The 25,086-nt window shown below is 46.7% G+C and overlaps 1 protein-coding gene across 1 annotated transcript in view; it reads left to right on the top strand.

Moving 5' to 3' along the window:
- Positions 1-449: 449 nt before the first annotated feature.
- The window catches only part of TLN2 (talin 2), a 438,974-nt gene continuing 414,337 nt past the window's right edge, over positions 450-25,086 (top strand). The window contains exon 1 of the mRNA XM_078448675.2: positions 450-630. The gene's annotated coding sequence lies outside the window, so the exon portion shown is untranslated. The remainder of the gene's footprint in view (positions 631-25,086) is intronic.

The following is a 25,086-nucleotide window of genomic DNA, read 5'->3' as shown; positions in this document are numbered from 1 at the left end:
TCTGACCACCAATTTGTGTCGCGTGTGCAACACGTGCAGAAAGGGACAGCCAGCTGCCGGCTCCGGTCAGCAGCGCCGCAGCAGGACCCCAGAGCGCGCCACTGGACTCTCGTGGGAACCACGCCCCTGGCTCCAGGGTGGCCAGTGGTCCGCGGGAAGCGCTCTGCCGTCCCAGGGGCCCCATTCCATAGGCGCCGCTTCCCCTCCTCTCCTATCTCCCTCACAGCGGAGCCCGAGTTCGGAAAGCCAGGGTCATTCTGCGACCCCTTCTCCCCACGGCAACTCGGCCGGCACGTTGCCTCCCCACGCGGATCCTCCCAGCACCAAGCCGCCCGGCAGAGACCCAGGAGGTGACCGTGCCGGCCCAGCCCGGGTGCCGCACGGCGCCGCTGCTGGACCGGAGCCGCGCGGGGACGCGCCGTCCCCGAGTGATGACGCGCTTCCTGCCCTCCCGGCGCTCGCGGGCCGTGCGCTCGCGCTCGCCCTCGGCTCTTGTTCCGCGCCCGGAGCCAGCGGCGGCGGCAGCGGCTGAAGCGGCTGCGGGAGCGGAGCGGTCGCCGGGCGCGCGGGGGGACGCCGGCTGCACTCCGGGGCAGGCGCTCTGCAATGAGACAGTAAATGCATCCCCCGGTAAGGCGCACGGCTCACTCGGGTTTTCCTCTTCCTCCAGCTGCATGCACGTTGCATGAATTTCTCGTGTCTTTTCCCTCCCCTCTACAGAAGGAAAATGTGGGTGGTTTTTTCCTCCCTTTTGCATCTCGTGAGTGATGCCAATGCAGAAAAAAACCCGCAAAGCTCTCAGATTTGATGTCCTAGGAGGGCTTTCTGCAAAAAAAATAAAAATAAAATAAAATTTATGCACCTGTCTATTGCACATGTATGTTTTCACTGCACTCGACCTGGGCGCAGCGGTTTGCAAACAGGCTGGCAGCCGGCGCCTGAGAACGGATTCCTGGCCGCGGGCAGCCAGTCCCCTCCGGGGCTCCCGCTGGGTTTCCGGTAACTGGGCTTTGAAAAGCGGCCCCGCCTGCATGGAGTGTCCCCTCGGCCCCGGCCGGGCCCCCGCGCCAGGAGAGTTGGCGCGGGCGGAGCGGCTTCATTCCAGCACTGGCCGCCCGGACTCCAGCGCCACTTTGCAAACAAGTCTCCGGTCGAGGCTGGAGGCAAAGACAGCCCGCCGGTGCGGAGCTCCTCCAGTCCCAGATTCTCAGACCTGCCTATTCCACGACTCCCCTTGGCAATCTCGCCACCAGCAAAACTGCTGGCCGCTGAGGGACCTGGGCAGCGCCCGCCCGAGAGCGAGGACAGGATTTGGATTTGCTGCCGCTGGCCTCGCACTGGACTAGCGGCGCCCTCTCCTCCCTCGGCCCCGCAAGCTGCAATCTCGCGTCCACTGGGAGCCGGGGGTCCCGGGGACTGGCAATTCGGGATTCCCTGAGGGGACCGAGGAACGACGTTCGAGGGCGCCATATTTTCAGTGGGTCTCGGCTGCGGAGGGAGGGGGCGTACGGTTTCTGGGGCCCGGGGGATAGCGCGGCGCCCCCGCAGGAGAGGCAGGAGGGGTTCTGGCCGGGAAAGTTTGCGCGCCGAGACAGGAGCGGAGGCGGCCGCGTAGGGAGCGCACGGAGGTTGTTCCCGCAGGGGCGCGCGGGCTGCGACGCGTCGCCAGGCCGGCCCGGCCCGGGTGTAGGGCCCAGAGCCGCCGTCAGGGGCTGCGCGTCCGGCTCACCTCCGCTCGCTGTCCCGCCGAGACGCGGCTTGCAGGCTCCGAGTCGCAGGGAACACGCCCCTCTCCCCAGCCGCCGCGGCTGCCCGGGCGCTCCGCCGGAGCCGTGCGCTTGGCGGCGTCCCCCGGCCGGGCGCCCGGTGCAGAGCGTGCTCCCGGCGCCCGGCTTCGCTTGGGCGCTGCGCGCGGCGCGGGACCTCGCTCCCTGAGGGAGAGGAGGCGAGCCGGCTAGCGGTCGGGGCCGAGGGCCTGGCTCGCGGTCGTCCTCGGGGCCGGAGAGCGGCCCTCCCCTCGCCTCGCCTCCTTGGCTGCGGCGGCGACAGCGGCAGCGCCCGTGGCTGCGTGCTCGGCTCTCGCCGCGATGCCAGCTCCTGGAGGCTAGGTAAGGGGGGCGTTTCCAGAAGTTGGGGCTTCAGGTGACGCGTGGGGAAACTTGGAATTGGGCCGCCCGTGAAGAGTCGAGGTGAATAGGGGAAAGGAGGCTGTTTCAGAATCCCTGTGTCTCGTGGTGAAGACTAACCTCCGATTATTTCCAGAAGACGAGAGAATGAGCCGAAGTATTTGGCGTGGTCCAAGGCACAAAGAGGAGGGTAGGGATGATGCCCCGGAGAAATGCGCCCCCAAATGTACATAAATGACAAAAACGTACCACTTATTTGCCTTTAATACTACCTGGGTGTGCTGACTTGTGGCATTCGTCAGGTTGCACATTATCCTCCTCCCTTCTCCAGAGCGCGAAGTTGGCGACTTCTCAGGAGTGGGGCTGTGGGCATTCTTTTCTTTTGAAATACAGCAGATTGTGATCTCTGCTTTGTATAGGGGCAGAGGAAGGGCGTGTTTGCTGACCTACAATCAGCTGAGTGCAGAAACACGCAAGCCTTTCTCCTTGGCGTCTTATTGAAATGATGCCATAGTATTGAGGTCATGTCAGCACTTTGGGGCTTCATCTTTGGAGAGGTTTCAAGGGATCACAGAAAAGGGGGGATGTGAAGCTTTCATCTGATGTCAGGGATTAGGCTGCTGCTTCGCTTGTTCACTTCATTAAGTGCCTCCAGTGTGGATGTCAGCCATTGCGTTTCCAAGATTTTTGTCTTCCTTGACTGATTTTCGGACATCTATACAAAAACTGTGGAGGGGTGGTGGATGTGACACGTGGCCTTGAGGGACACCTGCATGAATGCTATTTTTTTGTTTTTCATTGAACCCTGAAATTGTGGAAAACACCCAGAGCCCAAGATAGATGTATATCCAAAATTAGCATAACTAATTTAGAAGAGACTCAAATCAATTGCAGAAAGCCGTCTATTTCTTAAAGCTCCCAGTCTTAGTGATGGTACCTTGAATCACAGAAACACAGGGCTCTTCAGATTGAGGAAGTCACTGATTTTTCTCTGCCTTTGTACCCACTTAGGTTATCAAGGAGATACACTTTTTAATTAAACTCTTATGTATTTTTTTTTTTTTTTTTACTTTTTAAAAAGGTGTCTGTTTTTGACAGTGATGTTGTACTTCTGCCTCCAAAGGGAAAGCAAAAATTTTAAACTTAAATTTGTTAAATAAGTTACTGGGGATACTTTTTATCGGCTTAGGCTTATAGTTGTGTCTTGAATTCACCTGCTAACCCTACTTGTTTAGGGTTGTTTTTTTTTTTTTTTTAATGCTTATTTATTTTTTGAGAGGGAGAGAGAGACAATGTGAGAGCAGGGGTAGGGCAGAGAGAGAGAGGGAGACACAGAATTTGAAGCTGGTGCCAGGCTCCCAGCTGTCAGCACAGAGCTCAATGGGGGCTCTAACTCACGAACCGTGAGATCGTGACCTGAGCTGAAGTCAGACGCTTAACCGACTGAGCCCCCCCAGGCACCCCTTGTTTAGGGTTTTTCAAACCAAACACTCTTTCCTGGTGTGTTTTTTTTTTTTATTTAAAAACCTTTTTTTAATGTTTTATTTTTGAGAGAGAGAGAGCGAGAGAGAGCAAGCCGGGGAAAGGCAGAGAGAGAGAGAGAAATATGGAATCGGAAGCAGGCTGCAGGCTGTGAGCTGTCAGCACAGAACCATGTTGCAGGGCTTGAACTCACAGACTGGGACATCATGACCTGAGCCAAAGTCAGATGCTTAACCAACTGAGCCACCCAGGTGCCCCTTTCCTAGCATATTTTTAAGTGAAGTCAGGTTTTGCCCCTTTCCTAGAGTATTTTTAAGTGAAGTCAGGTTTTACAAAGGGGGGTATAAGTGAGTGATGGGGGGAGATGGAGATTTCTAGTCCAGTTTCTGTCTTTTGTAACTTAAAATTATACTGATTCCCCTTCTCTTCCACCCCTCATTTCCAGCAGATCATTAGTTCCCAAGAGGAGTTAAGGGTGGTTACAGATGGTGAACAATCTAAATTTTTACCAACTATGCTCAGAAAAATAAAACTATACATCTAAAAATGTATTATTCATTTTAGCCTTATGCTTGTAACTACATATGTCACTTATTGTGTGCTTGTGCTAAACGTTATATAATAAAAATTTTTAGAAATACGAGTTTTCTTGGGGCGCCTGGGTGGCTCAGTCGCTTGAGCCTCCAACTCTTGGTTTCAACTCAGGTCGATCCCGGGGTCATGTGATCAAGCCCCGAGTTGGACTCTGTGCTGAGCATTGAGTGTGCTTAAGATTCTCCCCCCACCCTCCTCTCCCCCTCTCTCTTGCTCCTGCACTTGTGCTCTGTATCTAAAATTAAAATAGTTTTCTTAATAAAGCTGAAATAAAAAATTAAAAAGGAGAAGTTGCAAACCCTTCCATCTTCATTCCCAAGTTTACTACCTTAATATTTATCAATTTCTTATGTCGCTGTTAACAGTGTTACAAATTGTGCTTTGTTGCTTCTTGCCTGATTCATATTATAACTTCATGGGTTGCTCAAAGTTCCTGCATTTTTGTTGTTGTTGTTAAAAAGATTTTGTAACTTCAAAAAGGTTAGGAAACGCCAGTGCATTTTGGACAGTTGCCTGTCACTTTACCAGGCTGTGTGATGTGTGTGTGGCATGCCCCAGACTCTTGGGACCGTGTCTGAAACTTGTGATCTGTGACATTATTGATTCAGAACTTTTGAGTCATAATGTTTTCCTGGAGATTTTGGGTGGTGTTTGGCCAATACAGGAAGTACTAAAAAAGAGTTAAATAATTCAGTCATTTTTATTGGGTACACAAAATTTTAAAGGCAAGAAGGAAAACTTAATAAGCAGGACCAGAATTACAGCTTAACATACCCAACTGGTGCCTTTTTAATTACAGTACTTCCCCCCAGAACTTCTTAATCCTATTACTTTTATATTTAATAAGGAGACTAGTTAAAACATAAGCCAAACAGAACTATTACAAATAATGGGGATAAATGCTAGGTTTAACCAGATGTTTTGCCTAAAGTTAAGAGTTAAGGAATCTGCATTCTGTCAAACTCCGCCTGCAGGCCCTCTCCACAGCCCCCTTCCTCAATAAGCAGATTATGAACAGCAAAAAATGTTGGAGGGGGTGGAGACAAAACACAAAAAAAGAAACGAAATCCTTAAGGTAGGCTTCTCCTTTTTTAAATTTTTATTTGTTTTGAGAGAGAGAGCGAATGCCTGCGTGTGCACAAGTGGGGGAGGGGCAGAGAGAGGGAGGGAGAGAATCCCAAGCGTGTTCCCTGTTAGCAAAGAGCGCAGTGTGGGGCTCCATCCCACAAACTGTGAGATCATGACCTGAGCTGAAATCAAGAGTTGGACACTTAACCAGCTGAGCCACCCAGGCACTCCAAGGTAGGCATCTCCTGTCCATCACCATCCTGACAACCTTTGGTTCAGTGTCAGGTACCATTTGAATGACACCAGGTAGACAAGGCTGGTACAAAATGGTTTGGTTGTCACAGCCTTTTCTTTATGCATCACCTGGAACTGTGAGTTAAAACTGTGCTCATTTGTCACCCATTTTTCACAGTGGATTTTCAGAGTCAGTGCCAAAAGCGTGGTTTTTGTTTCTCCTTTAACCAACCATTTAATTTCAGCCAAAGTGACGCAGTTCTGAATATCTAGAAAAGTAATGAATATTTGTATTTCCTTTTTACTCTTCTAGCTGCAGTCTTAACAAAATTCTCTTAAGTCTGCTATTCACTTACCCAGTTGTTTTGAGGGCTTACCATGTGCTTCATGCTCAGAAGACATCCTGTCCTAACCTCACACACCGAGTTCCTAGGAGATGATACTTACTTGTATTTTACATATCTAGTAGGTGATGGGGGGAGAAATGAGTGTGTGATTAAGTTGTATTTGTAGGCCAACATAATAGATGAACAGAGGATACGAATAGTCAGTTCCCACAAGAAGGGATGTAAATGGCCAATAAACATGTGAAAAGATTCTCAGCCTCCATGATGGTCAGGGAAATGCAAATTTAAAATAAGTATTTGTGTCCATCCAACTGACCCACTTAAAAACAAAACTGGTAGGGTGGCTGGGTGGCTCAGTCAGTTGAATGCTGACTTCAACTCAGGTCTCATGGTTCATGGGTTTGAGCCCGTGTCGGGCTCTGTGCTGACAGCTCAGAGTCTGGAGCCTGCTTCGGATTCTGTGTCTCCTTCTCTGTCTGCCCCTCCTCTGCTCACACTCTGTCTCTCCCTGTCTCTCAAAAATAAATACACATTGGAAAAAAAAAAAAAACTGGTAACATCTTCTCGTTTAGATGTATGGGGGGAGGTGCAACTTACAGTCTCTTGGGAGTATGAATTGCTGGAAGATTAGGGAAAGCAATTTCTAAGTTTGGAACTTGCCGCCATGTGCCACAGCAATCACATATTTGGAGTCTTGTCTTACAGAAATAAAAACATCAGCATGCAAGGATCTATGTGTGATGATGTTTAAGGTAGTATTATAAAAATACTACAATAATAGTGTAGTAGTAAAAAAAATGGGAACATGAAATGTCCATCAGGATGAATAATAATTTTGGATTATTTTGCAAGTGATGTCCAGGACATATGAAATGTAAATGAAATCAAGTTACAGAGTATCAAATTTAGTATGATCCTATTTCTGATTTAAAAAAGAAGCTCTAGGTATATAACCTTGGAGAGAGATGTGAAGGACACACAAAACTTGAGATTGTTTAAAATTGGGAGTGGGAAGGGGAGGTGACTAACTTGCTCCATATACACCTTGATTGGTTTCCTTGCTCAAACGAAAGCTTTTCTATAGGGAAACACTTTAAAATGGTATTTGGTTCACGAATACAAAACTTGTCTGGGACCACTTTGGAAACAAAAGGTGAGCAATAGTACACCTGCTTTCTCTTATGTTTTCTGCAGTAATCTTTTATCTCTTGGGAAACTTGTAGTTAATTATCTTCTAACATCCTGAAATTTCCCACTTTTGAGTCCGTGCCTTCTGCCTTGGTCGTAAAGGGTGGCTTCAGGAAATGCTGTTTACCTCTCTCCCCCAGGGGAGTAGTGACAATAAGAGATCAAGAAAGCTCTTAGCAAGTGTTCTCCTTTTCCTTGACTTTGTCTGATCCCAACTGAGGGAAGGTCTGGCCAATTGCAGAGTCTTCTCAGATAGCAGCAACATGTCCTTAGGCTTGGTTTTCCTGTCTGAGCCTCAGAGAGGTGCTATCTAATGACTGTGCTGGCATTCAAACTCAGGTCCCCTTCCACACGATCCCTAGCTTGCTGACTGCTTCACGTGAACCATTTGTAATTTTGCCTCTCAGTGTGATTTTTGAAACTTGATAGAATTTACGAGTTCTTGGCAGTTATCCCCCAAAAAGCTGTGGAAAAGCAGTGGAAACTCCATCCACATTTGAAGAAGTCCATCCTAGGTGACCCTGCGAGTCCTGGTGGGAGACTGAGTCTCAATCCACTGGGACCCAGGCTCTGCCGCACCATTTGAAAACCATGGTTTAGATACCACCAGCGGTTCGCCAGCTGGAATGCATCAGAATCACCCAGAGGGCTTGCTAAAAGCCACGTGGTTTGGCCAGGGTTTCAGACTACGTCTTGGGTGGGGTTTGACAATTTGCATTTTTAATAAGTTCCCAGGTGATACTGATCTTGCTGGTCATGGACCATATTTTTCAAACTGCTGGTTTAGAGAAACCAGCTTCCTGTTTTGCAGGTCTTGTGTTCTTGTCCAGCCAGAGCTCTGCCCTGTCATGGATCGAAATTAGAATGCCAGTCAAGGCAAATTCACTCAATTTTATCAGTTTTACCAAGCATGGAGAAATAAATTTTGGGTTGTGGTAATTAACTCTTGCCTGCATCCATTGCACATGTTTGGGGACTTACTGATGGATAGATGGGTATCTGTCTACTCCACAGTGAAAGTCAGAGTTCATGAGTATGGTTTTAAATATTCCGTAATGGATTCTCATGAGAGAGTGGAGAAGACTGTTAGAGATTGTGTGGTTTTTGTTTTTCCAACATACATGCGTATTCAAGATTTGAAGTCGTTGATTTCTTTTAATTAAATGTTGGCTACATGTAAAGGGCATTGTGAAGAAAATGGTGACCGGATGATAAATGTTGCTTAAATTGCATTGTAATCTGATCATTAGTGCATTTTTTGGGAGGAAATTAAGTGCAGTAGCCATTAATTTCAACAAGTGTTTATTTCACTGTTGCCAGAGGGGACACATTTCTAACAGTGCTTATCAGTGGCACATACATGCTTGGCCGTCCTCAGGGTCCCTTACTTGTCTGTAAGTCCTTAGCGGCTTGGCAGACCCAAAGCTCAAGAAGAAGTTTCCCTTTTGAAAGCCTTTCCTCCCGACTGATCACGTAATTCTAAAATTCTTTAACAGATTAAACACTTGTGCTATTTTTAGCTACCTAATTTTCGTGCCTTTTATTTTCTAATGGTTTCACATGTGAGTTATGAGCAAAGCAAAACTGGTAATGGTAGCAGGGTGTATGGAAAAAAGTGAAACAGGAGGGAAATTTTCATGAAGGAGATCCTGCTTAAACTTGTAGGATGGGTCTCTTTTGTAGGGTTCTCCACTCCAGCTATGCACTGGAATCACCTCGGGATTCTGATGTGTTGGTTTGGGTGGAGCCGTGGCATTAGTGGGGAAGTTCTCCAGGTAATTCTAACATGCAGCCAAGGTAGAGAGTCGCCACCTACAGTTCTCTGCCGCCTCATTTTTCGAAGATTTTGTTTATCGGGGCTTCCTTCAACCTTTTTTTTTGTTTTGTTTTTGGTTTTGTTTTTTTGACATTTTGTGCGAATGGAGCAAACCAAATGGCTTTTTCTGGGTGGTTGAGATTATAGATGTTTAAATTTTTTAAAAATACTTTCTCGTATTTTCCAAATTTTCCCTATATTTAGGGTATATTTCTCTTATAATCAGAAAACATGTTAATAAAAATCTTACCAGTGGCTGGTGTATCAGATACAAGAATCTAGATTTCCCTATGATAATCAAAATATCAAAACAGCAACATCTTCCTATATACGGCAATACATCCAATACACTTTCCCTTCTGTGATCCTTAGTTCACTTTTGTTTGCTAAAATATCTTGGGGTTATAGGTTTGGCTTATTATTTTACAGTTCTACATTATATAGATTAATTTACAGGAAGTCTTACAATTGAATTTTGTAAACATTTAAAACCATTTTTCCTGCCTAATTATGTTTTATTAGGGTTCCTGATAATCAGAATTTTTGAACAGCGAGTCGTGTGGTGCCATCAACAGTTTTGGTGACTTGAAATCTATATAGATTGCCTGCCCAACTCAGTGCCCCGGCCACATCTCTTTGTTATCTTTTCCTCTACCCTACTTGAGCCATCCCTCCCATGGGTGTCTCTAGACAGAGGGTATTTGGTATCATCTAGGGACATTTTTTGTGTGTCATAGCCTGAAGGGAGGAAGGGGTACTGCTGGTATTTAATGGGTAGAGGCCAGGGGTGCTGTTAAACATCTTACGGTGCCACAGGGCAGCCCCCACAACAAAGACTTATGTGGCCTGGAATGTCAGTCATGCCAGCGTTGAGAAACCTTGCTTCAGTGTTCTATTGATTGATTGACGGATTGATTGATTTTTAACACCAGTCCACAAGGGAGAGAGGTTTTATGTAATGACCTGATAACAAGCATATACACACAACTGGAACAGGTCTCCTCGAACATTCAACCTTACTACGTATACTGTACTCTTAGACTTTTTATTTTGCTCAATTCAAAAAAATGCTCGTCATGACCCACTACATTGATTTTACGACCCACTAGTCCTTCATTTGAAGAACAGGGTTGTAGACCTTCTCATGATCATTAAGTGGACCTCCAGCAAATATCTTGACAAGCATTCCAGTCCGACCCTCAACCTTTTCTCTTTCATCTTATTCCTTTTAGTATCCAGTCCCACCCAGCCTTCCCCCCTACCAGGGCCTCTAACCTGGTGACCCTTCCAGATTCCATTGACCGTCATCCCTCTCTTCTCCTCTGACCTCCCCTGCCCCAGCACAGGTGCTTGCATACACCAACTCCCTTGATTGACCCTTTTCCCCTTCATCTAACTCCCTTGGGAAAACCCCACCCTCTACCTCCTGTGCTCCTGCCTGAGGCTGAGGAACGCGCTGGAGAAAACACTCAGGTATCTGTATGGTCTCTTGATTTATGACCAGAGACCCCAAGGGGGATTCTTGGCACAGTGGGGTGCCCTATGTCTCTGTCCCCCGCCCACTTTGAGCTGATGACCGGCTTATTTCAGTGAGAAAAAGGAAGCAATTAGGAACGGGTGTCATCATCTTCCCATGCGAAATCTGCTAGTCGTCTACAACTGTAGCCACACAGCCTTGTAACCGCAGACCATTGTAGCCACGTGTGCCTGGGGGCCTGTGCTCTGTCCTCATGCATGTGTCACCTTTCTCCTCTGCGTGATCACTTTTCCCTGTCCGATGGATAATCCCCCACCCGAGAGATGCCTCTTCTAAGGGAAAAAGCAGCCCCAACAGCACACTCTTGACCCTATCCCCCCGTCAGCGGTTCATCCATTCCTCTACCCTCTCTAATAGTGACCCTTTTGGAAACAATTGGCATACATTCTGCTCCACCTCCTCCCCTCTTAGTCTGTCTTGGACCCACCCCAATTTGCCCTCCCCCCTTTACCGAAGCCACACTTCCTCAGGCACCCATGATATCTGGGGGCCGGCTCTTCCTTGTCCCTTTCTGCAGCCTCTCAGCAGCCATTCGCCAGCTGATCGCTCTCTGGGACACTTTCTTCACTAGGCTTCCATGCCACCGTCCTCACCCCGTTCTCCTGTGTCCTGGCCGCACCACCTCCAGCCCTCCTGCTGGATCTCCTCATCCTAGCCCCTGCAGGTTGGGGGTGCTCTCTCACACTTTGTTTCACTTACCAGCCAGCTCCCTTAGCACCTCCGCAGAGGTCTCCCTGGCACCCTGTAGCCCCTGCTCTCAAACCACTGCCCTTTTTGTTTTCCTATCATTTATCATTCCCAGATATTATATGCATGATTCATTTATTGTCTGCCCCATGGCACTAGAATATAAACTCCGGGAGAGAAACTATCTGGTGCTGTGTCCCCAAGTGTCCAAAACAATGCCTAGCACATAGTGGGTAACAATTTTAATGAGTAATTGATGTAGAAGACTTGGCTGGTGACAGGTCAGCCTTAGATAAGGAAAAAAAAATCTTTGTCAGATTTGAGCTAAGGAAGTGAGTAATAAGTGGAAAAGCGGTGTCTCATGGGAGCAATATTTTTTTAGGTCAAGTGTTAAGAGTTAAAGATTCAAGTAATGAATGAATGAAGCCCATTCCTTGCTAATTACTTGTTGAGTGATAGAAGGCACTTGTGGAGGCTAGGTCGCTGTGGACACATGGTCGCCCCTCTTGTTTTTATCTCTGAAGGAGGGGCACTTAAGTGGTCTGCTTGGTAACTTTTGTCACTGGGTTGAAGACAGTAAATGCCCTTGTCTGAAGTACCTATCATTGACCTCGATGTTCTGGTGAATTGTTTTGGTGTCTCACTCGTCCCCAGAGTCCACTCGACTGCATGGAGAGAGGTCTCCTTTCTCTTCTGCATTTGAGCCCATGGCAGAGTGCATTCCTGCAGACGGGTGGCGATGGTTTTCTCAGTGCTGCTGTCTCAAGCACCCAGCTTAGAGAGTCCCAAAGCTTCCTGTGTTTAAAGGACAACCCCTGTCTTCTCTATTTGCATTGCTGCAAGACCACCCATAATTACTTGGCATTCGGGGCTAGGACCAAGTTTGATGTAAGTGAAGATATTTCCTGTGTGGCCCGAGGTCATGCATGGCAAATCTTCCCAGAGGAGTGTGGATTATTCCTGGGTTTGAGAGATTACATCAAGGGCACTTTAAGAGGCTTAATTTTCTCCTTGAAGGGCTTTCTATTGGGCTCAGCACCTGTCACTCCTGGGCCCTCGCTGGCAGGGTTAAAGGCTAAGGCATCAGCCAAAGGCAGCCTGAGGTGCAAGCATCAAGCAGTTGGGATTAGTACATCCAAGAAGAAAGGGCACATGTCTTTATGGGACATCTGAGAGTGATTCCAGGGAAGTTACTTAAAATTTTTCAATGTGTATTTATTTTTTGAGAGAGAGAGAGAGAGAGAGAGAGACAGAGCACAAGTACGGAAAAGGTAGAAAGAGACACAGAATGTGAAACAGGCTCCAGGCTCTGAGCTGTCAGCATAGAACCTGACACGGGGCCTGACCTCAAGAACCAAACCGTGAGATTATACCTGAACTGAAGTGGGATACTTAACCGACTGAGCCACCCAGGCACCCCAGGAAGCTACTTTTTTAAAAACGGGCGGCCTGAATAGTTCTAGGTCATTCTCTTCCTTTGACAAAGAACTGAAGCTTGGAAGGATGAGGCTTACCTGGGCCACTTGGCAAAACTGAAAGTGGAATCCCACTTTCCTGACTACCATAGATGCTTTCTCCTTGGGATGTCTGGCTGGACCCGGACTTTAATTCATGGCTGTGGTTCTCTGCCCTGAATGTGCCCTGTTCCTTAGAGGGTATAATGCTAAGTGAAATAAGTCATTCAGAGAGAGACAAACACCATATGATTTCCCTCATATGTGGAATTTAAGAAACAAAACGAAGAAGAGGCAAACAAACAACAACCCAGACTCTTAAATACGGACAGCTGGTGATTATCAGAGGGGAACTTGGTGTGTGTGTGTGTGAGGGAGTGGGTAGGGGTGAAATAGGTGAAGGGGATTAAGAGTACACTTATCTTGATGACCACTGAGTGATATATAGAATTGTGGAATCACTATATTGTACACCTGAAAGTAATTTAACATCATGTGTTAATTATACTGGAATTAAATGAAAAATGCTGTTCCCAAACCCCACCTGACGCACTTAATTGGAATCCCTGAGAGCGTGACCTGGGCACGTGTGTGTGTGTGTATGTGTGTTTAAATTACCCTAGGAGAGGTTGCCCAAGAAGGGCATGTAGGGGGTAAAGTCACCCTGTAGGCCTTGCACATGGGACAGAAACAGCTCCTTTCTGGTGTAGGACAACCATCCCGATGGAACCAGTCTGCTGCTTGCTCTCCCACCCCCCCCTCTGGTTACTAGGTAAGACCCTCTAGGGTTCCGTCTTCATATAGAAAGGACCTTTTTGAGGGGGATATTTCCACCATGTGTCTTGTCCTACTAATGGGGAGAAAGAAGGGTGCATTCAGTTTGAGCAAATCCTCTCTTTGAAGGCCTTTAGGATCCTCTTGATTCAGATCCCCAGGCCCCTGAGTACCGAGGATGGTTCACAGCTCTCAGACCAGCTGGTGCTTGACACGGACTGTGGGTGCCACTCTGATGGAAGGAAAAACGGAGTGTGAGTTGGCTGTGCAGGGCTGGGTTTGGACAGCTTTATGAGGATGGTAAATCACTTGCTGGTGAACTTGCAGATGTTTCAGAGCTCTGGTTTTGTGACAGTTGCCATAGACCAAGAGTCCACAGCACAGCCTGCAGTGAAGCGTTGGGACCACCCCCTGTCAAAGCTGGCTCTCCCTCTAACCCGACAAGTGGTTCACACAGAGCTTTATGAGTGTACATGGTGACGACATTAGAACAAGTCCTGGGGAATCTGAGACGCAACTGGGGGCCCAAGTGTCCTCCACAAAAGGAACAGCAGAAGGGCATTTCTTCTTGAAGTGGGAGGTGTCAGATTGTTTGCCTTCATTAGGGCTGCTGTAACACAGCCCCACAGATCCACAGCTTACACAACAGAAATTTATTGTCTCTGTTCTGGAAGCTGGGAGTCCGAGATCTGTGTGCTTCCCTTCCGAGGGCCGTGAGGGAAGCATATCTGTGCTGGGCCCCTCTCCTTGGCTCGTGGATGGCAGTCTTCTTGTGCGTGTCTGATTCTGTGTCCACGTTTCTCTTCCTTAGAAGGACATCAGTCATAATGGAGTAGGGCCCCCCCCCCCCCCCCCGCCAAGATCTTCATTTTAACTTGATTACCTCTGTAAAGGTCTTATTTCTAAATAAGATCACATTCAGAGATGCTGGGGAGTTATGGCTCCAACATACCATTATTTTTTAATGTTTGTTTATTTTTGAGAGTTGGTGGGGAGGGGCAGAGAGAGAGGGAGACGCAGAATCTGAAGCAGGCTCCAGGCTCTGAGCTGTCAGCAACAGAACCCGATGCGGGGCTCGAACTCCAGAACTGTAAGACCATGACCTGAGCCGAAGTCAGATGCTTAACTGAGTGAGCCACTCAGGGGCCACAGGCATACCATTTTTGCGGGGACAGGAGTCAGGACATTTCACAGACTGTCACTGACCTGTTTCTCAGAATTTGAATCTGATGTAGAATGCTTCTTGCTGATACTACCTTTTTAGGCTAAGTTGGTAATCGTGGTGGGATTCTGCACCCACCAGTTTTACCCCGTTTTTGGCACTTTGTATTTCACTGAGGCCTTGTACGTGTGTTGCCACCATAATAGCCCCAGAAGGCAGGCCGTTTCTACGTTGAGGAAGCTGAGGTGTTCCGAGGTTTACACACCAAATTCTGGGGAAGTTTGACTTAAGCTCAGATTTTCTACTGTTATCCCAGGTTTCTCCCATAACACCAGTGATTCTCATACCTTGATATGTATAAGAATTTTCTGGGAAGCTTGCTCCAATACAGATTGAGGAGACCCTCTGGAATACTCCTGAATCGGAAGCTGAGGTTGTAACCAAGGAATCTGTATTTTTAATTAAGTTTCCCCTGGAGATTCTGATGTACTCCAAAATGTAAGAACAAGTGCACTCTACTATAGATGTAATATTTTAGATGGTGACTGGGAGGGGGAGGGAAGGAAATAAACCACCAACACCACTAAGTTCCTATTTGATGTTTTTGGCTTTTATGGCAGGCCCTAGGAGGCATCATGGAAAGGTACTCGCTGGAACCAGGGGCCACTGAGAACCCTAGGGGATCTCCTTTCATAATTACCCCTGCCACCATATTTACGGGTTTGGTTGGAGCTCTTTGGCTGTTCAGGACATACTAATTGTCCCTCAGCTAGTGGAAAGTCTAGCTTGAACTTTTTGTGCCACGTATATGCACTTTGCACCACAGTGGGGAAGGGGTGGGAGAGAAGTTGAGAGGGTCTGCTAACTAACATCACTTTATCAAAGCAAAAATAAAACCAGCAGGAGGACAAGGCAAAAAAAAAAAAATTGTGATTAAGTATTTATCATTATAAAATATTTGCATTAACTAAAACTTGCGGGAACATGCATGCACAGTATGGAAGAATCTCCTGGAGAAATGTTAAAACATGGATTCCTGGGCCCCCAGCTCCAGAAATTTCTTTCTAATTCCAAGCTGCTGGTCTGGGAACCACACTTAGAGCAGGCAGCCGCACATTAATGAAAGATTGTCACTGTGCGGTTTTATCTGCTGATATGCATAGCGAAAACCTTTCTAAGCCTTGGCCATTAGCCTTAAGATTATAACCTATACTCAGTATCAATGTCCAAGTTACTTCACCATCTTTGTTTTAGTACATCCTCCTTTAGGTTGGGCTGTATCTCTTGGGGTGTGGTCCTTAGCCACCACCATCACAATTACGTGGGACTAAGGTTAAACACTGTAGCTGCCCAATCCCCAGAGATTTCTAATTTGGCAGGTCTGTGTGGGGTCCAAGAAAGTGGAGTTTCCATTATCGGGAGATTCTTAGGTATACTGAAGTTTTGAGGGCCACTGAGCTAAGGCTTGGAAATCAGTTCTGTTTTTTTACTGGCCCCATAATAAAGTTATAAACACTGTTAGATTGATTGCATTGTTCCCATTTTCTGGCTGGGAATGCTGTTGTCTTGGTCTCAAGTTACCAGGACCTAATTCTGCAGAGGAGACATAATTTGAATAGATTGTTAGAGTTCTATTTGAATAATCCTCTCTCCCTTTTTTACATGAGCTCATGCAGTTCATTTTAAGTTAAGTCTTTAAACAAAAGTTATGTTCTTTGTCCAGGTAAATTACCTTGAAACAATGATAGGATGTGAAATTTATTACAGATTTTTGGAGTTCATTCAAGGAGGCTCTGTGGTTTTAAACTGCACAGTTAAGGATGACCTTTGGTAGAAATATGTTCTTGGGCTCTGGGTACATATTTAAAAACTGGGTAAATGAGAAGTGGGGGCTGGAGGATGGACTCTTCTATTAGTAAAGGGGATTCAGTTGCATGGAGTAACAGATCATGGTTCTCTATGCTCCATGCCCGGCAGATGTTTCTGCAAATTGATCCCCCCACTGTCGACCCCTCAAGACAGGTTTTTCAGTTCTGTATTCTTCCTTCTGGCAGAATGGGGACCTTCACTTTTAGAAAGAGGAGCTAAAATTAATTTTGTTTCATTGGACCATACGCGCCACGTCCCTTTATATAACATATTCTGGAAGTTAGAAATAAACTGTTAAAAACCACAGCAGGAGCTTCACATGTTTGTTAAAATCGATTGAACTACACACCTAAAAAGGAGGACACTTATTGTATGTAATAATACTTAAGTAACCTGACTCAAAAAATATATCAGGGGAACCGGTCTTGATAGCCATCCTTTTAGTGAATTAGTTTGACAAGTAAAGATTCCTTTTGTGATGCAAACGATCCCCCATAACCTTCTTTGCACCATACTTCTTTGAAAGCCATTCTTCGTGCTTTGCCTCTGTTGGTGTTCGGTGGGGAGGGAGGAGTGGAGTTGGCAAGACCGCTGAGGAGTGGATGTGGCCTCTCATTCATTCTTCCAGGTCATTTTCTTCTTAGCTCCAGATCCAGTACAGGGTGGGAGTTCACAGAGGTTTGGGGGATGAATTAAACCACCATGCCCATAGAGAACCTGAGGTGTGGAGAGGTCAAGTGGCTTGTCCAGATGTGAGGACAAGCTGGCAGAAGCGGGAGAAGAATCCTCCCAGCCTTCTGACTCCCTTTCACCATCTTTTCTCCAACTTAGGTCTTAGAAATTCCTGTTTTTTCAGCTGGGAGTCTTTGAAACGAGGGTAGGCCTGTTTGTTTGCTGTGGTTTTAGAGGCAGCCTGTTATCATGGATAAGCCTTGGCTTTGAAGACATTCATCAGCTTGGCAAGCCTTTTTTCTGAGTGTCCACAGGGTGCATGGTTGATACAGCCCAGAACAAAACAGACCTAGGCCCTGCCCTCATGGAAAGCAGGATCATGAAGGGTATATGTCAGCAGGAGGCATTAAAACAAACCAGAACAGGGATGACTGTTGCAAAGGGTAACATGTGAGAGCCTGTTACACAGTGGTCGCCAATGATCGTGTGACCTTGGGTGAGTCACCTGACCTCCGTAAACCTTGGTGTCCTCGGTAAAACAGACAAATCAAGGATGTGTTGCAAAGATTCAGTGAGATAATGAACCGTAAAGCAGACTGTGTGCTTCTGGGTAATTATCTGTCACTTGTTAAAGAGGGTGAGTCAATGGACAAATGTGTTTTTCACCTCTGAGCTGCACTGGTCCTTATAGACAACCTCGGGACAGGAGTTTGAGGTGTCGATTTTTCTCTCTTTTGGATCATCTTCGCAGCAACGGGAAGTTGTACCGGAGGGCTGTGCTGCTTGGTTTTTGTCCTTGACTGATACGGTTGAGGTGGGAGCAGAGCTTTCTAGCTGGGGAGCTGAGTGATGATTTAGAGGTGTGTTGACCCAGTTAGTGAGGCCCTCAGTCCCTTGGGGGATTCCCGAGCTCAGGCTCTACAAAGACGGTCCTTTTCCAAGTGTTCCAGGACTTGGGAGAGCTGTCATCCCTCTACATGTCTCTACAGGACTCCCAGAAGCAGGAGCTAGATTAGATTTTAAGTAACCTTACCTGAAGAGAACAACAAAAAAGAAGCAAGGGCTCCCACAGGCTGTGAGAGCTTTCTTAAAATGAGAGATGCAGGTGCTTGACTTCGGCTCAGGTCATGATCTCAAGGTCCATGAGTTTGAACCCTGCATCGGGCTCTGTGCTGACAGCTCAGAGGCCTGGAGCCTGCTTCGGATTCTGTGTCCCCCTCTCTCTCTGCCCCTCCCCTACTCATGCTCTGTCTCGGTCTCAAAAATAAACATTAAAAAATTTTTTTTAAAAATGAGAGATGCAGATGAGCTACACCAGGCTTCCCCAAACTTCTCTGATAATAAGAGTCACCTGAGTGTGTGTTAAATGTCCAGTTCACCAGGCCTGTGCCCATCTGGATTGGGGCTCTGGAATCTGTGCATTTAATAGTTACCCATGTAATTCTTAGCAGGGATGTTTGGGAAACCCTGGCTTAGATCATAAATCTCCTTGTCCTTGCTATTTCAAGTTGGTCCACAGACCAGCAACATCCTCTCCCCCTGGGAACTTGTTGATACTCTGAGGCTCAACCCAGACCTGCTGACTCAGAGTCAGCATATTAATAAGACCCTAAGGTGAATGTGCACACACAATAAATCTGGGGAAAATTAGGGCTTGCCTAGAGGGCAGGGACACCGGTCAACATTTTAAACCAGGGATGTGGTGATAAGCCAGGGATTTGAACTCTGTTTTCTGAATGCAGACTGAATGCTCATGGCACATCTTCTGGACTCAGTTCCTACTAACTCAGGGCCTGTCTCCAGCCTGCTGTCAGGAGCCCCCTCACTGTCCTGTTAATACTGCATCTGGGAAGAATGATGCCTGGGGACAGGAGAGCACCACTGGGACCACCAAAGTGTGTCATAACCCTTGGCGTCCACGAACCCAGTCAGGACACCTTCTTACTGCTCCCGGGAGAAGACCGAGATCCAAATGTAAAAGTCTGTGATTGTAATTTTTGGAGACCTGTGGGGGTTTGCATCATACCAGTGGTGGGTGCCCGAAAAAGTTGTTTTATCTCCATCCAAGGACAGGATCAGCTGGAGTGCAGTTTTTCTAATGCTCCTCCAGACTCTTAAATCCCCCCTCCAACCACAATGTCAGAGAAAATACCCTCTGAGGCACTTGCCAAATGGTTTGAAATAAGCGTCCACACACATTTCCGAAAAGACAATTAGAAGCTTATTTGAGGAAGTCAAGACCTGCTGTGCTAGACATTATAGTCAGAGCACAGTGCCAGTTCAGGAAACTCTCCTGGGGGCTCTTTCTCATCCCAGCCCTGCTTTGAGAAGCTGAACTTGGGAAGTGGACAGGCCGCCAGGTTTGGGAGAGTGGAAGACAAGGGAGGAGGCAAAAAAGGGGAATGAAGTGCCCCACAGAGAAAAGAACAATGGCTGTGTCTCCTCCCAGGAGAATTGGAATCCTTGCAAACACAGTCAAGCGGAAGAGTAAAGGTCATTAATGAATTCACCCACACTTGAATCATATTACTAGTTAGTACTTGTGTTGTGGCCTGGAAGACTGTTTAGGAAACTGAGCCCCAGAGAGGTCAGAAACTCTATGCAAGGTCACACGTTGGGCTAGTGGCAAAGCCTGGGTCAGGATCCAGGGATCTTGGCTTGTCCTCTGCTCTGTCCCCGTGCTCTCTGCTGCTTTCCCTCTGGGAGGGAAGATGATAAGACTGTGAAACTTTATGAGGATTGGATCCAGATGTGCTAGCCCTGCCCACCTCCGTTTAAAACTAACAGTATTTTTTCTTTTTTAATGGAATAGACTATTTTAATCTGCTGGTTTCATTTGCTAGCCCACCTTACACATAAAGGTCAGGAAAGACAAATCACAAGCTGGTAAATAGCTCCGTTGTTGGGGATGCTGCACCAGGCTGCTTCTCTTGGCACGAGGCACCAGCTCAGAGGATTTATAGCACCCAGGACAGGGGAGACCTCTGCGGTGGACACGGGCAGGATGTGTGTGTTCGAAGTGAAGGCATGGATTTATACACTCTTGCCAAGGTCCACAGGGACAGATGCATATTAAGTTTTTAAAATTAAATTGTGGGAAGGCTGAAACATTACAAAGACTTTTTGGCTTGAGTACGGATCCTAAAGGGCTTCAGTGCAGAGGCATGGGGAGGATGTAGCCATTTCTGCGATGCCTAATTGCTTGTGTGGAAAATCAGAAGCCTGCAATCATTTATGCCACACGGTTTAGCAATAGATGACACATTGCCGTGGTCTGAAATAGTTTAGTGTGTGTGCCCGTTTAATTTTGTCCAGTAGATTGAATTCTGAGGGCAGCGAAGCCATTCTTTTGTCCAGCAGCCCAGGGGCATGTTGTTAAATGAGTAGGCCATCCGGCTGTAGTGGTCAAAGGAGGTGCCTAGGGAAGGTCGGACTTGAGCTAGAGGCCAAGTGCTCTGAATTTCAGGGTTCTTCCATGTTCTGTTGGCTGTGTCAGCCACGCCGTTACAACTGCTTCTCGCTAATAACTCGTGTTGGTTGAAATCAGTGAAGTCTTAACAAGAGACTTGTAATTTGTTGAGAAATTAAATCCTTTTAGATCATAATAAACCAAGTAGTCAGTGGTATCCGTGGTTTAATTTGCTTTGAAAACCGGAGGGAAATCCCATGCTTTGATTTCAGTGATAGAATGGCAGTGTTCAGGGGAATTGGGTTTGAGAACCATTGGGCTCGGTCTTACCACAGTCCATCTGATAAGAAGCCAGGGTCTGGCTCTGTCATTCAACTGGTGGCTGAGGTGTCCTGTTCATCAGGTTACTCAAAGTGTGATCTTGGGACCAGCAGCCTTAGCGTCATCTGGGAATGTAAAAGAAAGGCAGCCCCATCCACCGCCCCCCCCCCACCCCCGCCCCACACTGAATCATAACCCTGGGGCTGGGGCCCAAGAGTACAGATTTGGTCAAGTTCTGCAGGGTATTCTAATGCACTCCAAGGTTTGTGAGCCACTCCTGTACAGTTCATAGGCAGCAAAAGCTATTTGGGTGTGCATTCTGGTGGGTTGTTTCCCGAAGCATTTCACATTGGGTTGGCTTCTTGTTCTGGCAACCCAGGCCAAGTGGATGGGGCAAATAAAGTTAGATTTCCATTAGTGCTCAGTAATAATTAACGATAACCAGCCCTGCAGTATGGATGGCTAGGACAGTCCAGCTCACTTCAGTCTGGGTTCTGCAAAAAGCACTCTCTGATTGTGACTTGAGAAAGAGTCAGTTGAAGAACATTTTCTTCCCTCCCCCCCCCCCCCCCCGCAAAACCCCACACAAAAAATTATCCCTCCAGGATGCCTTTGACAGTCACTTTCTTATCCAAGATAGGCAGAGATGGACAGATCTCAAGGAGGAGTGGGAGACATGCCCAAACTGGCTGAGGCCCTCACAGAGAGACAGGTTTCCGTGGAGGAAATAAAGCAAAGTGGCAAGACTAAGGCCCGGATGTTTTTTGCCTGTGTGTCTGCTGGCTGTGTGATCGCAAAAAAAAAATGTTTGATGAGCACTCTTCTCTTGAAAGGACTTTTTCATTCTACCATTTGAAACACAGCTCTCTGAGAAACATTTCCTCATGGAGCAAATGGTTCCAACTGAAACAAACTGAATGGTCAGATAGTATTGACTTTGAAGGAGAAAAGGACAGTTAAAGGTTTCCATTCATTCACGCCCTGCTCTGTGCTAGGGAACGTACCCAGCAGAGTAAGACAGGATGCCTGCTCTGATGGGGGTCACCCAGAGGGAGAGGAAGGGGTGGCTGCAAGGCTTTCCTGGCAGAGGGCGCAGCAGGTGCTAAGGGCGGGAGCCAGCCAGCTAAGGGACTCTGACCTGCTAGGAGCGTTTCCCTGGAAATCCGTGGCACTTGGGGTATATGGAGGCTGATCTAAGAGACTGTTCCCAAACTATGTTCAGAGGACCCAGTTCCATATTTTTGCTCAGTATCTGAGTGGGTTGTGGGGGACCCCTCCCCTGTCTATGGGGTAAATCACATCATAAGAGTATAATTGTATCCCTTTTAGTTGAAAACGGCTTAAAAACAACTTTAGGGAGGTCAGGTCTGGGTGGAGGTGATGCTGTGAGGAGTATTAGGGAAATAAAATTAAAAGCAAAATCTTTTCTCAATCCAGAACACCTCTCCACAAAGGTGAAAGAGAAAGAAAACAATTTATTATTGGATAAGCATGAAACCAGAATGTGATGAACATCACAGGGAGCCCACTGCAAGGATTGCAAAGCTAGAGATTGCAAAGATGGAAAGAAATCGCATTCTTGTATATAGCTCAGTGGATACAATGCATTATATTTATGTCTTCAAGATAAAATTGCTAAATTTATCATGTTTTTACTAACTGGAGGTAGAACTTTCAATTTGGAGTAGGGTGACCACTGAAGCTAGGTCCTCCCCCTCCCAGGAAACTGGGAAATAGAGCCTTATCATTCCTTGATGATTGCATTTCAAAGAGGTGCTTCTTAGGAAGTGGTGAAAGAGGCTTATTTGATTTGCATTTGACCTTCCAGCTATAGCCCTGCTCCTTTGCCCTGGTGAGAGTGGCTTAAGTATCCTGGAATCAGAGCTTGACCTTAGCTGGTAAAGGCTCTTGGCTTTGGTTGTAGACAGTGCCATAGGTGATTACCGCCCCCCTTAGGCTGCAAGATCCTCATATGAAAATAGAAGTTGGTCTAGAGTTCTCTGATTCAACGACGTGGGGGCTCTGCCTCTCTTCCCATTTCCCCAAGCTACCATTTCCTTTCTCCCCATACCCCGAGCACCCTGGCCAGGCAGCAGTTTGCAGCCTGGCTCAGAGGTCTAACCAGTCTTTCTATATGCTGATCATCAAGTTACAAAATCACTTTTGGAGCTCAAGGTGGAGAATACATCAGAGATGGCATCAGTTCTAGGAGTGCGTCTTGGCACAGCCACCTGCTTCTTCTCCAAGACAGGAAGGTTTCAGGATGATTCTGCATTGGACAGTTGATATCTGATTCTCCCTCTTTGTATCGGGCTCACCCTGCCTCTGTAAATTGCTTAAACTCATTACTTTGCCCAACTCGCTTCCTTCCACACCTTTTCCCTCCAATGAGAATCAGAAAGAATATTTGTTTCCTCATCAGTTTAGTTTCTGGGATTTCTGTAGAGGAAGTGGCAAAGCTTTCTATGCCTTGCAGACCAGGCATGTTACGCTTCCCCTAATGCCTGAAGAAGCTAAGAAAATTGCTTTACCATGGCTTTATTAAGGGCTCGCCAAGAAGCTTTGAGTTAAATGACAATATTCATGTATAGAAATTTCCTCTTGGATGTTGTTTCAATTACTTGATCACCCTTCAATTTCTGGATCAGAAAATGGTTTTCCCTGCTTATGCAAACCTCCTGTGGGAACCTCAGACTTAGCATCTGGGTTGTGGAAGAACTGAATCCAGTCTGGGTGAACATGTGTGAATTTAGAGCTAAGGAAAGCTTTTGCCTTGGCAGTAGAAACTGAACACTTGACTCTGGCCATACCCGTGCCAGTGGCCCAGGGGGCAGTGAGGCGGCATCACCGTTTAGTAGGACAAGAATATAAAAACTGGGATTATCAGGCCTTCCCCTCCCTTTTAGTTTTTGGTCCACTTTTCCATCTACTTGCATTTTCAGACCAGTGTGGGTTGTCCAAGTGCCTTGGTTTTGTCCTCTCAGGTTATCTACATTCTGGCCTGTCTTGGATTCTACCTGGTATTCAGCGTAGGGAGGACATAGCATGCCTTCCCCTCAGTCCCTTTTCCTTGGATCTTAACGTGGCCTGGTGAAAAAGGAAGGGTGGCCCTGGGAAGTTGTGGGGTCTGAGGCAAGTTCCCCATTGTGGCCAATCTTGGGTTCTTTATTTAAAAAAATATTTTTTTTAATGTTTATTTTTGAGAGAGAGGGAGAGAGGGAGAGAGAGAGAGAGAGGGAGAGAGAGAGAGAGAGAGAGAGAGAGAGAGAGTGGGGGAGGGGCATGGAGAGAGGGAGAGACACAGAATCTGAAGCAGGATCCAGGCTCTGAGCTGTTGGCACAGAGCCCGATGCGGGGCTCGAACTCAAAAACCGCAAGATAGTGACCTGAGCCAAAGTCAGATACCTAACTGAGCCACCCAGGCATCCCTATTTTTTAAATCCACTGAATGAATAGGTCACCCACAAGATGGTGGGGACCGAATAGGACAGTGACTGTTCTATGTTCAATTCAGTGTTTGGCCCATAGTAGACACTCTGGGACTCTGCTCCCATGCCCTTTATCTCGGAGAGCCCTCCCCTGTCCTGGTCGTACTTGGCAGTCTCTCCCACATCCTTGAGAAAGGACATTACAGTGATAATGCTGTTCTAGAATCAGAAAGCCCTTCATCCATTCACAAAACAACAGCAACAACAAATCACTCATGCTTTTGTCCAGTGAGAGCCCTCATACCTACTGATGATTAAGAAAAAGCTTTTGGTGTGACATAATTTGGAGAGAAGGCACCTTAATCCTGTCTGATTCTGGTAGCCACTGACCACCAAGTGTTGAACACTTGAAATATGGCTAGTAGGACTAAGGAACTCAAGCGCTGATTTTATTTCATTTAAATTTAAATTTAAAACCAGGTTCTCAGTTTAGTTTTTGGGAAACTTAAGCGCGTTTGGAATAACCTGGACATGTGAATCAGCTTTTTCAGCTGTAAATGTTATGAAGTCGAAATATAGCTCAAGCATTTCCAATGAAGATTGAACATCTAAATTGAGATGTGTGCTGTTAAATGTAAAATGCATACCAGATTTCAAAGCCTTGGCATAAGAAGAATGTGAAATAACTCATTAATGATTTTTATGTTGATTAAATTTCAGCTGAAATGGCAATATTTTAGATATATTGGATTAAATAAAATATATTTCTAAAAACCAAGTTCACTTTTTTTTTTTCCAACTAAAAAGTCAAAAAACGTGGCTACTAGATCTTTTTAAATCATGTATATGGTTCCTGTTATACTTGTATTGGATGGTGCTGCCTTAGGTTTTAGCAGATCTAAAACTGGCTTGAAGGCC

This window comes from Panthera onca, chromosome B3, assembly GCF_046562875.1.
Source record: "Panthera onca isolate mPanOnc1 chromosome B3, mPanOnc1 haplotype 2, whole genome shotgun sequence".
NCBI classification, from domain to species: Eukaryota; Metazoa; Chordata; class Mammalia; order Carnivora; family Felidae; genus Panthera; species Panthera onca.
Note: the sequence above shows the minus strand (reverse complement) of the source record. Positions and strands in the feature narration are given on the sequence as shown.